Consider the following 12,230-nt stretch of genomic DNA (forward strand, 5'->3'; position numbering starts at 1 on the left):
GAGAGAGGACACGAGGACACAGCCCTGCCTTGGTGTCCGTGAATCATAGATTGGGCCCTTCTGATTCCCTCTGCTCCAAAGCCATGCTGTCTTAGGACTCCTAGAACAAGGGTCTTCTGGGACAGAGTCAGCTGGATAGAGCCTAGAGCCATGGTCTCCCAGTTCAGTCCCTTTGTCACTTCCCGGACAAAAGCACTGGGGACAGGAGCCATTCTCAGGATCCCGAGAGCTGTCTGACTCCAAGAACGGAGAGTAGCTGGCAGCCTCCAGCCCTTCCTCTGAACATCCTCTCTGCTCCACTAGCTGTCCCAAGGGACCTTCTACCCCAGATAAAGGGTAGACTCTCCTTCAGGGTGGAGGAGAGTCCCCAAGAGAAAATGTGCTCTGAGCCCAGCCCTTCAGCCCCGACCCAGAAGGATGGCCCTTCTTTCATCCAGCGAGGCCAAGTCCAAGGGCTCTCCTGAAACCAAGATCCTTTATTGACTCCTCAGGAGGCGGAGGCAGAGCTGGGGAAAGACAGAAGAGATGACAAGAAGGGAGAGAAATACTCAACCAACAACTGTTTACTGAACAAGGTACTTGGAACACAGAGATAAATTAAGATGTCAGGGCGAACACGAGTTGAAATTTCCCATCCTCCTCCGGGCACATAAAAAACACTGACTAACATATTTTTAAGTAGTTTAAAAATATGAAGCCCAATTCAAAAGCAAGAAAATATAATTTCCAAGTTCTAAGAGAGGAGGAACCTATACCAGGAAGAGAGGCTGGTGCCCCACACCCCAAGGGGAAAACCAAGAGTAGATATAGGTTGTTGAGGCTGAGATTTTAATGCCTAATCTGGGTCTAGGTTCAGGCTATTGGTTCTGCTGTTGGCAGTAAGTCAAAGCTGAGCTCCTAGTGTGAAGCCAGATGTCAAAACTGATTAGAACAGAATTTCTCAGCTATCAGCCTGGGTCACTGCAGGATTTGAGATACTCTCCCAGGCCATGGGTAGCACGAGGAATACAGACAGCAGATCAGAGCCCCAAGCCTGAAACATGCCCTGGTGTGAGGCCCAGATATAAGATACCCACTCGGTGTAGAACCCCCAAGCTGAAGCATTACATCAAAATAGTCTAGAGTCCATGAGCCTGCAGGGTCAATAAGAAAACTGCCCCGTGAGCTCACGGCCCCAAATTACAAATCATGCAAAGAACACCCACACTGTGAAAGACAGCTTATAAATTCAACATGCTGAAGAATTCACATCTGAAGAGCTAGAAATAACACAATGACTCTGACCCAGCCACTGGTGTCTCGGGGCTCCCAGTCCGAAGGACAAAACCATTCAATGAGCAATAGCAGGACAGAGTGAAGTGTGGCAGATGTGGCAGTAAATACCAAGAGGTACAAGCACCTAGCCATGGCTGGGGACAAAGAGGACATTGGCTTAGAGCGGGTCAAGACCACAAGAAGCGAACGGGGTTATCGTAAGAATTAATGAGAAAAATGCATGAATAGTGCCTAGACATCTAAGAATTTCTTATTCTTGCTCATAGTTTTCAGTGTGTCTGTGCGTGTGTTGGGCAAGGCAAGCCCTCAAGTTCAACTTCCCAGGTTTCTCGAGGTCTTGCGCTCCCAACTCCCGCCCCCTCTGCCCCAAGAAGCCTCCCATGGTCCTGACTCAGCCACTTTCGCAGCATGGGGATGAGGTTGTTCAGGGCAGGACCCAGAGCCTGCGGTTTGGCCAGCTCTTTCTTGCCCCTTCTTCTCTCCCTTTCTTCTTTCTGTCCCTGCCGTGGTCCTGCTGAATGTGGGTGTTTCTCTGGCTCCTCCTACACAGAACTCTGCTGCTAATTTTATGCCCAAATTCTGATACAGTGTAATTTGAGGCCAGACACTCTGTCAGCAGTGGGCTCCCTGCTGCTGCTGTTCCGTGTCTCCCCCCACCCTCAGCCCCCATTGGTCTCCAGCAGCTGCTGCAGGGGGTAGGATGGGGGGGGGGGGGGGGGCAGGAGGCACAGGAATAGCCAGGAAGAGGAGCTAGACTCTTCACACATTCCATTAGCAAATATCTATCAGCTTTCTGGGTGGGTATAAAGGAATGCCTGAAGCGACCTCTTACACATCAAGAACCTCTCCTCCTCCCGCTCACCCCCACCCCCGCTTCCCCCTCAAGGCATTAAAGCTCCTCTATTTTTTTTGTTGGAAGAAGCATCTCTGGCCCTCTCTTCCTGCCTTGTTACTTTGGGAGCACACCGCCCTAACAACTCAAGAGATTTTAAGCAATGAGTTAGGAGGAAGGAGAGGGCTAGAGGCAGTCAGAAGCAAATGACAGTTAAGTGACATTCTGACAGTGATGAAGATGGAATGCTGAAAAAAAAACCAGGCTCAAGAATTTCAAACCAAAGTCTAGGGGCCATTCAGAGAAGGGGCGTCGCTGCCTTATGTAAATGACCATTTTCGTAACCGCATCTCCAGAAAGAGGTTTGATACGCTCAGATCGTACCCGAGAGAGTTCCAGAGCCTGAATGAGGGCTGGATCTAAAAGTTGCAAAATGCTCATTCAGGTGCTGGGGTACACAAGATAGAACACAGCCCTAGGTTTAGAGATGAGGGGACCCGCCTCCGAGGAGGAGCTGGTGGTCAGGCCAAGGGCCCCAGCTGTGGGAAATGGAAGCCCAGGGGCATCGGGAGGAGGGAAGCACCTTGGGCAGGACGGGGAGCTCATTACGGGAGCTCAGCAACACCCGCTGCCTGAGTCAGTGACTCTCCTAGGAAAGAGAAGGAAAATCCCAGAGTAGACCAGCAAGGTTCTGGAAGATCCTTCGTACACCGAATTCTCCAATCCTGACCCACATGTGTCTGTCTTCATAATTTATAAGGGGAGTTTCACTGGCCAAACTCCCTGACCCATAAATAGCCACTCCTGGCAGGCTTTAGGGAGCAGTATTTGAAGACCGGGAGGGTGTGGATGAAGCCAATTACACAGCAAACACCCTGAAGGCAGAGGGTGTCTCTGTGATGCCCCAGCACACAGCAGAGGGGGTCTGGAACTCGGCTGCCCTGGCTCTGCCATGTGCTAGCCATGTATCCTCTCTGACCATGTTTCCTTGTTCATTTTCTAAATGGAAATGATACTATTTCCTTCATAGGATTGCTGCATTATTCATTTGTTCAAAATATGTTGGGAACCTACTATGTGCCAGATGACTACTGTGTGCCTGGCTCCAAACGAAAGTCATTTTTCTTGTGATACATACTTTCTGGAGGTGTGTTAAAATAAGACAATGAATGCCGAGTGCTTAATACAAGGCCTGGCACACAGATGGTAAAATATAGATGTTAGTGTTGTTATAATTGATGATAACTTCCCTGGTACGGCTTGGTCCCTTCTTGGTCTATCTCCCCTTGCACACTTTGTTCCTCTCTGTCTTAAAACTTATCATATTAAATTCTAATTTTTTTCCCCCCACATTTGTCCTTCACTCTCAGGGCACTTGACTTGCGGAAACGGCTTTGCACTTAACCCAAACGTTGACAGAAATGAACCACCAGGGGGCGCCGCAACCCAGCAGGCCGGTTTCCTTTCTGCAGCGCCACCTCCAGGAGGAATATCATAGTCGCAATAGAAGGACCAGTCCAACTAGAGGATCAAATTGTGAGCTTGCCTGCCAGAGTGCTGCTGCCTGCTGGATGGCACCGCGCTCTCCAGATGGCCCCATCAGTCAGAACATGATCAGACGGAATCTGAGCGAGATACCCCCAGATGCTAAGGATCCTGAATCTCCTCCCCATTGATTATAAATATAACAGCCAATATGCACTGAGTTTGCTGTTTAACCACCCCTCCACTATAAAACAGCAGGAGTATATAAGTTAGCACTTGAAAAGCCCTTCCGACAATGCCCCGCCCAAAGTCCCGCTCAGTACACACTGGCTCTGACTACTGCTCCTTATCACCCCAGTTCCCATAAAATAGGTCATATTTTTATCCTTAGTCATAGTTTTATCCCTGGAGATAAAGAAACGGTGGTACTGCTGGGTTAGGAGACTGAACTAAAATGACTTAGTGAGTAAGCAGCAAATTAAAATCTTGACCTCAAATCTGACTGACTCCAAAAGCCACACTCTTAACAACTGTGCCATACTTGCTCCTCTTCATTCATTTATTCACTCCATGAGCATTCATTCATCATCCAGTCTACACAGGCATGAAGGATACAGACAAATCTGGCACGGTTGCTGCTCTCAAGGAGCTGACACCCCTGTTGGAGCACACATATAAACGTATGTGCACGTGTGCGTATACACACGCATATACATGGACATGCATACACATATACACAAATGCATGCACATATGCGCATACACATAGACACGCATACACGTGGCTATGGATGCATGCATATGCACAGAAATGCATGCGCACATACACACATGCGTACAGAACAAAGTACAGGTCAGGGAGAAATCAGGAGATTCATGTGGAGAACCCAGTTTCCCTGATTCCATACCCAGGGCTGTCTCAGTCCCAGAGGCCTGACAAACGCAAATGTCTCCAGGGGCCTAGCAGGTATCATGCCGGCTTCAGATGGATCCAAGGTGGAAAGAGAAGGGCTCTCTACAAGGGCTCCAAGTATTCTAAATTCGAACTTGGCCTTCCGGCCCATCACAGAGGCATACTCGTTAAGGCAGGAGGATAGAACTTGTCTTATTAGCTGTTTGTTGGCTTGCTTTATAGCTTTACATATTCAGATGTGTACGTGGGCCCCCATTTGTACTATTGCTCCAGTCCCTGCAAGCGTCGGGGTCAGTAGGCAGGGCGGAGGGGCTTGTAAGCCGCAGTCATCCTCTGGACTTCGTTCAAAGAGGAAAGAGAATCCATTACAGGGTTTCAATAAAGAGTGATATAATCTGATTAACGTTTTTGAAAGATCCCTTTGCTGCTTAGAAGGCGGTTCGCAGGAAGTGGCACTAGACTAAGTGCCCCCTTCTAACAGTATTTAACTCCATTTTTTAAAAATCAGCTTTATCGAGGTATAATTTGCATACAGTAAAACTCACCAACTTAAAGCGTACAGTTCCACGGGTTTTGACAATTACATCACCACGCATCACAATACAGGACATTTGTATTATCCTCGAAAGGTTCCTAGTGCTCTTTTGCAATCTCCTCCCTTTTCCACCCCAGGCCCTGGCAACCACCGATCTGCTTTCTATCATTCTGTTTTGTCATTTCTGAAATTTCATACAAATGGAATCATAGAGCACGTGTCTGGCTGGCTCTTTACACAAAGGATAAGGCTGTTGAAATTCATCAACGTTGATGCGTGCATCAGTAACTTATCCTTTTTATTGCCAAGTAGTACTCTATCGTGTGGCTATAGCTCCATGCTAAAATAATTGGTGTGCTTTCCGTTTTCCCCACGCCCAGCCAGCCCAGCAGCCCCCAGGTCCAGCTCCCGGCTGGCGCTGGGAGAGAATCAGGATGGTCAAGCAGGAGGAGCCTTGTGCTGGAAGCGGAAGAGTGGGCCCTTGGACAACTCACCTCATCACTCTGACCACCGGTTTCTTTATTCGTAAAGGGCACCCAGCTGGAACCTGATGGAATTGAGGGCTCAATACATATCCGAGGAAGTTGGGGAGGAGGCGTTTTATATTAGTTATTGACTCTGTTCGACTTGTACGTGTTACAAATTTTACTCCCCTGCCCCATACGAGATGAAATGTCCTCCCCCTCCTCACTCTGCGCTTCTGTTCTTCTTGACTAGGGATTGTTAAAATCCCCTAGAATCCACGCTCCCCATCTTCCTTTGGTGATAAAGTATCTGAGTTGTAGCTGGACTGGTGGCCACCAAGCTAAAGGTAACATTATCCAATCGACCTTCTAGCTACATGTGACTAAATGCTGGCCAATGGGATGGGAGGGGAAGCTATGGGCGGGTACGACCTCCTGGCCGTGCCCTCAAAGGGGGAGAAAGTCTGTCCTCCTTGTCCCCTCTCTGCTTCCTGCTGGCTGGGTATACCGAGGACGGAAGACATTTGAGCAGCAAAGTAGAGACACCTTGGGTCTCTGACCCAACCCCAGGTGGCTTGCGTTCAGACTGTTCATGAGAAAGAAATACCTATTGTTTTCAAGCCACTGATATTTCGACCTTTGTTACAGCAGCTTAAACTGTGTCCTGTTTCTTGCACTAAAGCCGGGGTTGGCAAACGTTTTCTGTGAAAGAGACCGATAGTAAATATTTTAAGCTTTACAAGGCATTGTTCTCAGTTTTCATGCTGTAGGAACATGAAAGCAGCCATAAGCAGTAACTCATTGAATGGGTGTGGCCATCTCCCAATAAAATTTTATTTACAAAAGTAGGTGGCATCATCAGTAAATCAAAGAACAGCAAGTGTTGGCGAGGATGTGGAGAAAAAGGAACCCTCATACACTGGTGGTGGGATTGCAAATTGGTACAGCCACTATAGAAAACGATCTGGAGTTTCCTCGAAAAATTAAAAATGGATCTGCCTTTTGACCCAGCAATTGCACTTCTGGGTATTTATCCAAAGAAAACCAAAACAATAATTTGTAAAGATCTATGCACCCCTGTGTTCATGGCAGCACTATTTACAATAGCAAGATATGGAAACAACCTAAATGCCCGTCGACAGATGATTGGCTAAAGAAGTTATGGTTCATATATACAATAGAATATTATTCAGCCATTAAAAAAAAATGGAATCTTACCATTCTCAACAACATGGATAGACCTAGAGGTTATTATGCTGAGTGAAATAAGTCCGACAGAGAAAGATAAATACCATACGATTTCATTTAAATGCTGAATCTAAGGAACCAAAAGAACAAACTCATCAAAAACAGACCCACAAATATAGAGGACAGTCTGGTGATGGCCAGAGGGGAGGGCTTGGGGGCCTGGGAGAAAGGAGTGAAGGGTGAAAGAAGTACAAATTAGTAGCTGATGGTCACGGGGATGGGGAGCACGGCATAGGGAGTGCGGACCGCAGTAATGTAACGGCTGTGTGCAGAGCCAGAGGAGAGGAAGCAGTCAGGGAGGCTGTTTCATAAACTATATAAATGTCTAACCAATGTACTGTATACTTGAAACTAACAATAAAATTTTAAAACATAGATAGCACATGTGGCCCTCGGCCTGTAGTTCGCAGACTCCTGCAGCAGAGTCAAGAGCCAAGAACCGTCCTGGACACAGGTCACAGAGACCTTGGGCGAGAACTGAGAAGAGCTCGGGAAGGGAAGGTAGGTCCTTGCTGATGAGGCACAACAGCTACCCAAGTGCTTGACCCTGCCACCCCTCAGGGGTCACCTCCTCCCGGGGAATCTACCTCCACTTGTTGCTGCCACCTTTAAACCTTTTCTGGAAAAGGAACTTGACTTTCTTAAAGTCGCTAAAAGAGGGGAAATAGAATGAGCAGAAAGGCCATGGCCCCAGGCTGTCCAGGGCTGGCCCCGGGGCTCTATTCAAAACTCACAGCTGCCTGCAAATGGTAACTAGAAAGGAATGTCAACCTTCCCTCCTTGGAGCTCCTCTCCTCCACCCTCACACTCTGCAGCTGCTCCCTCCAGCCCCAGCCCCCGGGAAGTGCCACCCTCCCCTCCCTGCCTGTCCTTTATCCCATAGATCAACTCTGGTCTCTGTCCTGTGCCTCCTCCCCACTGTCCCCCACCTCCACGATCTGATGGCTGTTCCTCATCCTTTTGATTCTCTGCATCACCTAAGATTCGAAGCTAGTCAAAGACTTTCCCGAAGGCTGGGGCGGACTTTCTCTTTAGCTTTTATAGGTTGGAAGTCTCTTGGAGTGTCTTCTAGCCTCAATCAGAGCGTCTTCCAAACTTTCCACCTCTTCCTGCTAAAGGTTATGGGCCACAAACACATTTAGGTCAAGGACCATGTCATATTCATCTACGAATCTCCAGTGTCCTATAAGATCTCCAGGACCAATAAGAGTTTGTGAGAGGAACAGAGGCAGGAAAGGAGGCAGGCGAGTGGGCTTCTGAGCCCCAGGCAACCCCCTTCCCTGGGCCAACCTGGACCCTGGTGACTGAGATGATGCATTTCCTCCTCTCACGGCCTCTGGCTTCCGTGTAAGGTAAGAGCTTCCTCCCTCCCAGCCCGCGAAGTGCAGTAACTGCCCGGAGCGCCCCACCGCCCCAGAATTGCACACTCAGGAACCCGGCAGCTCTGCAATAGGAGGTCCTGGAAATTCTGTAACTGCCCTTCCGTCCCCTCATCCTTTGGCAATCCACTCCCATCCCCGAGGCCCTCAAACCTCCTGCCAGGGCCACCTGTGGCCTCCGAGATGCTGCCCTCAGTGCACCCTGCCTAGCCCTCACCTGGGGACCTCTTCTCCAGCCCCTAGACGGCTCAGTTCCCCGCCCCCTCTAATCGCTTGTTCTGCCATCTCCTCCTATGTGTCTGGGGTTCTTCCCGGACAACTCTCATCTGCTTCCCACCCCCACGTGACCTCTGCCTGTGGGCTTTGCTCCGATGCCTCCACCACCAACTGCACATCGACGGTCTCCTCGTCTCTCCCAGCAGAGCCAGGCCCACATGTCCAGGACACCCCACTGGGTGCCCCCAGCTCCTCAAAGCTGGCTGTCCCTCTCTCTTCACGGTGGCTCCTCTTCATGAATTCTGTCCCCGCCAGTCACTGAAGCGGGTAACCTGGGAGCCACCAAGGCCTTCCTGTCCTCCGCTAGCTGCTATATCCAGTCCATCAGGAATGCGTTTTACCTCCGAAGGTCCCCCAGCCCCAGCCTGGTCTTAACTCGGACTCGCCTCCTCCCTTGCCCAAGCTGTTTCGGCAGCTGCTCTAGTGTGGTCTTCCACACGAAGCTGCCCTCCAAAGAGCGTGCAGTCTCTCCTCTGTTGCTGCCCCTTTCTGCTCCTGTCGTCCTCGAGGGATTTTACGTTTTACGTTTTTTTCTCTATAATGTTAGCAATCGCTCGGGAGGGAGGAGAAGTCAACGCCAGCGCCTTTTTCCCACGAAGTGGTCGATAGCTTTTTGCGTGTGCAAACATCTTCCATCCAGACTATGCTCAGGAGGCCTCCCTTTCTTACGACGACACGGAAACTAATCCTGGTCTTTTTCTGAACTAGGGAGTCGTCGCCCTCCAAGAATGAAGCACAGCAGGCTGGATTCTTGTCTCTTTGCGTTATCGCTCTCGTCTGATAGGTGAGGAAACCAGCTTAGAAAGAGGAACGAATTGCACAGGGTCACAGAGCTGGAACCTGAGTTTCCTTCTCGTATCGAGGGCCAGCCACCCCCTTCATGCCACACAGCCTGGCGCCCAGGAGTGCGGCTGATGAGAACGCAGGTACAGGGACCATACCCTGGCCAGACGCTTTGCCTGGCTCATTCGGCACTGCTGGCCACAGCCGCCCCCATTTATACACGAAGAAACACAGTACACGTCCTCATAGGACAGCCCCCCGTCGTATGAAGCTGACCTCAACCATTTCCTGCTTCTTCCCTTGCAGACATTTCTAACTCTGTCACAAATTCAAAGATGATATTCCTGATGGACCCCACAGGCGTCCGACAAGCTAATCCATGGGGTGTGATGGAAAACGTGAAGCAACAGGCACGCAAGAAAGTGGTTTCCCTTTGGAGCCATCATCCTCCATGACTGGTGGGGACCCTGGGGCCTGGAGAGGCCGAGTACCCTGTGCAAGGTCACTCGACTCCCATCAGCCCAAGAGCTCTCAACTCTCACCAGCGGAGGGACCACACTCTTCATTTTTAATGTGATTACTAAACTGTTGTCTCAAAGGCTAATCCAATTTGCAAACCTATTTGGATGAAGGTCTCAGGTGGCAATCATCATTTTGCATGCCGCCCCTGCTGTTTGTTTTGTGTGTGTGTGTGTGTGTGTGTGAGTGGGGAAAGATGAAGACAGCAGACGGGGACTCCGGTCCCCATCCTGAGTGTGGGGGTAGGAGGACACAAACCTTTAGGCTAAAGAACCAGGCCAGATGGGTGTCCACAGTGCCATGTGGGGAGGAAGCCTTTCCAAGCCCTGTGGATAAACTCCGGAGAAATAAACAGGTCACCCAAACCCTGTTCGGGCTTCAAAATAAAAGCCTCCAAAAAGAGATGGGCTGGAGGTGGCCAGCAGGGTAACGGACAAGGCCTGGGGATGCTGGGGGGAGGGGATGGAGCAGGGCCAGGGAGAGGGAGGGAGCTTTTCGGGGAAGCAGGCACAGCTATACCAATGTTTCAATATTGAGATGCTTCTAACGGTCCTTTAAAAAACACTGCCCCTTGGCACCTGTGCCCCTAACTCTCCCCCTGGACCGCCAAAAAGCTTCACAACCTGACAGCTAAAGGGTTAGTGCCTGGGTCATGGGGAGGCCTCCAGGACAGGGCTGAAGACCAGACAGATAGATGATTGTGGTTACAGATTTTAATATGACCCCTGGAAAAAATGACATTAACTGCCGTGGATGCCATGCTAGCTTAGACCACTCGCTCTATGCATTTTTCCACAAGCTCATACATAGACCGTGGTTTACAGAGCCCCTGGTAACAGGTCCTGTGCTAGGCCTGGGGAATCAGGCAGGAGGCAGGTACAATCCAAAGTCAGGTGAGGCTCAGAGATCTAGGAGTTGGTTTGTTTGGCTGAAAACGGAGCAGCAGAAAAGAGAGAGGAGAGGCAGTCAGCAGGGGCCAGACCACAGAGGGCCTTGTGAGTCAAACTAAGGAGTCTGGACTTTATTGGCAGCCCAGGAGCAGCCAGGGAGGGATATGAGTGGGGGAGGGGCTGGATCTGATTTGTGTTTTATGGGAAACACCATGGACACTAAGAGGAAGATGGTTTAAGACAGGGTAAGATTAGAAGCTGGTAGCGTGGGGAGTGGGCTAAGCGAGTATCAGGGGAGAGTTGATAGGGTCTGAGGAGAGGGGCAGTGGAGATGGACAGATAGATAGCGGGATGGCAAAACCCCTGGCTACTTTCACAGGACTGCTTTGTGTACTAAGCAAGGTTCGAGGTCATCCCCATTTGAAAGACTGGGAATGTTAAGGCTCCAGAACAATGAAAGTGGTCCCCGTTTACTGAGTGCTTACTGCATGTTCAGCACTGTTCCAGGGGCTCTACGTGTGAAGGACCCCATGAGGTATATATTTCTGTAATGCTCATTTGATAGACGAGGGAATCGAGGCTAAGAGTGCGTAAGTGGTCCAAGGTCACATGGCCAGGAGGCCGTGGATCCAGACGAACCCAGGGAATGTGAAAAGAGGAGAAAAATCAGAAAGAGACGCACTGGTTTTGAAGAAACCTAGATTCGTTCTGTGTGTCTTCGAAAGGAAATTCCAGGAGCAAAGGTAGAAGGGACTCAAAGGAAATGCAGCTGAATATAAAGAAGTTTTAACAACCAGGCTGCCCGTGGAGCAGTAAGCTGTCGGTTGATGGTAGCAGGCAGGAGCGAGGCCATTCCACGCAGGGTGAACCCCTGGGGAGGAGGGGTGTCCCTGAGAAACAGAGGTTTGCATAAAAGGGGAGCTCTGGATCCAGACTAATCGGGTTCAGTTCCCAGCATGCCGCTTACCTACTGAGTGACTTTGAGAAAGATACTCAGTCCCATCACGGCTCAGTTTTGTCATCTGTAAAATGGGGCTGAGAATAGTGTCTATTTCATAGTGCGGTTAAATGATGCCACCATTATTGGCATCTTTATCGTAGCCCTGGGGATGGGTGGCCAATGGCACTGGGCCCAGGGAAGTAGGCCAAGAGCTAATTAGCGAAGGACTCAAGAAAAGCGATCTCTCTCTGGGTTCCTCCGAAGGACAGGCCACAAGCAGGTTTTAGACTGATGGTAAGCTGAGCGGGACTGGCTTCAATTCATGCCTTCTTTGCATTTGCTTCTCAGCCGTCCTCCTTTAGGGTTTAGGAAAGTCTTTTGACAGCTGCGGGCTGATTCCATCATTCCGATGAGTGTAGGAAGGACTTTGTGGCTCTGGTTGGGGACGTTAAAAGGATGACAGTGCCCCTTTCCCAGCCCTTGAGGCCAGAGCAGAGGTGTTGGAAGGGGTCAAACCCAGACTCATGGAAGGTCCGGACCCCTGCCCACTGGGACGTCAGCCTCTCTATGCTCCGCCTCCATCTCCTTCCGCTCACACCCTTGCCTGTCAGAATTATCCCCAAACCAAGGGGAGGGAGAGAGCTCAGGAGGTCATGAGAAAATCCGCCTCACGCCTTCACATCAAGCCTTAT

The sequence above is a fragment of the Pteropus medius genome, unplaced genomic scaffold, assembly GCF_902729225.1.
Source record: "Pteropus medius unplaced genomic scaffold, Ma_sr-lr_union100, whole genome shotgun sequence".
NCBI lineage: Eukaryota > Metazoa > Chordata > Mammalia > Chiroptera > Pteropodidae > Pteropus > Pteropus medius.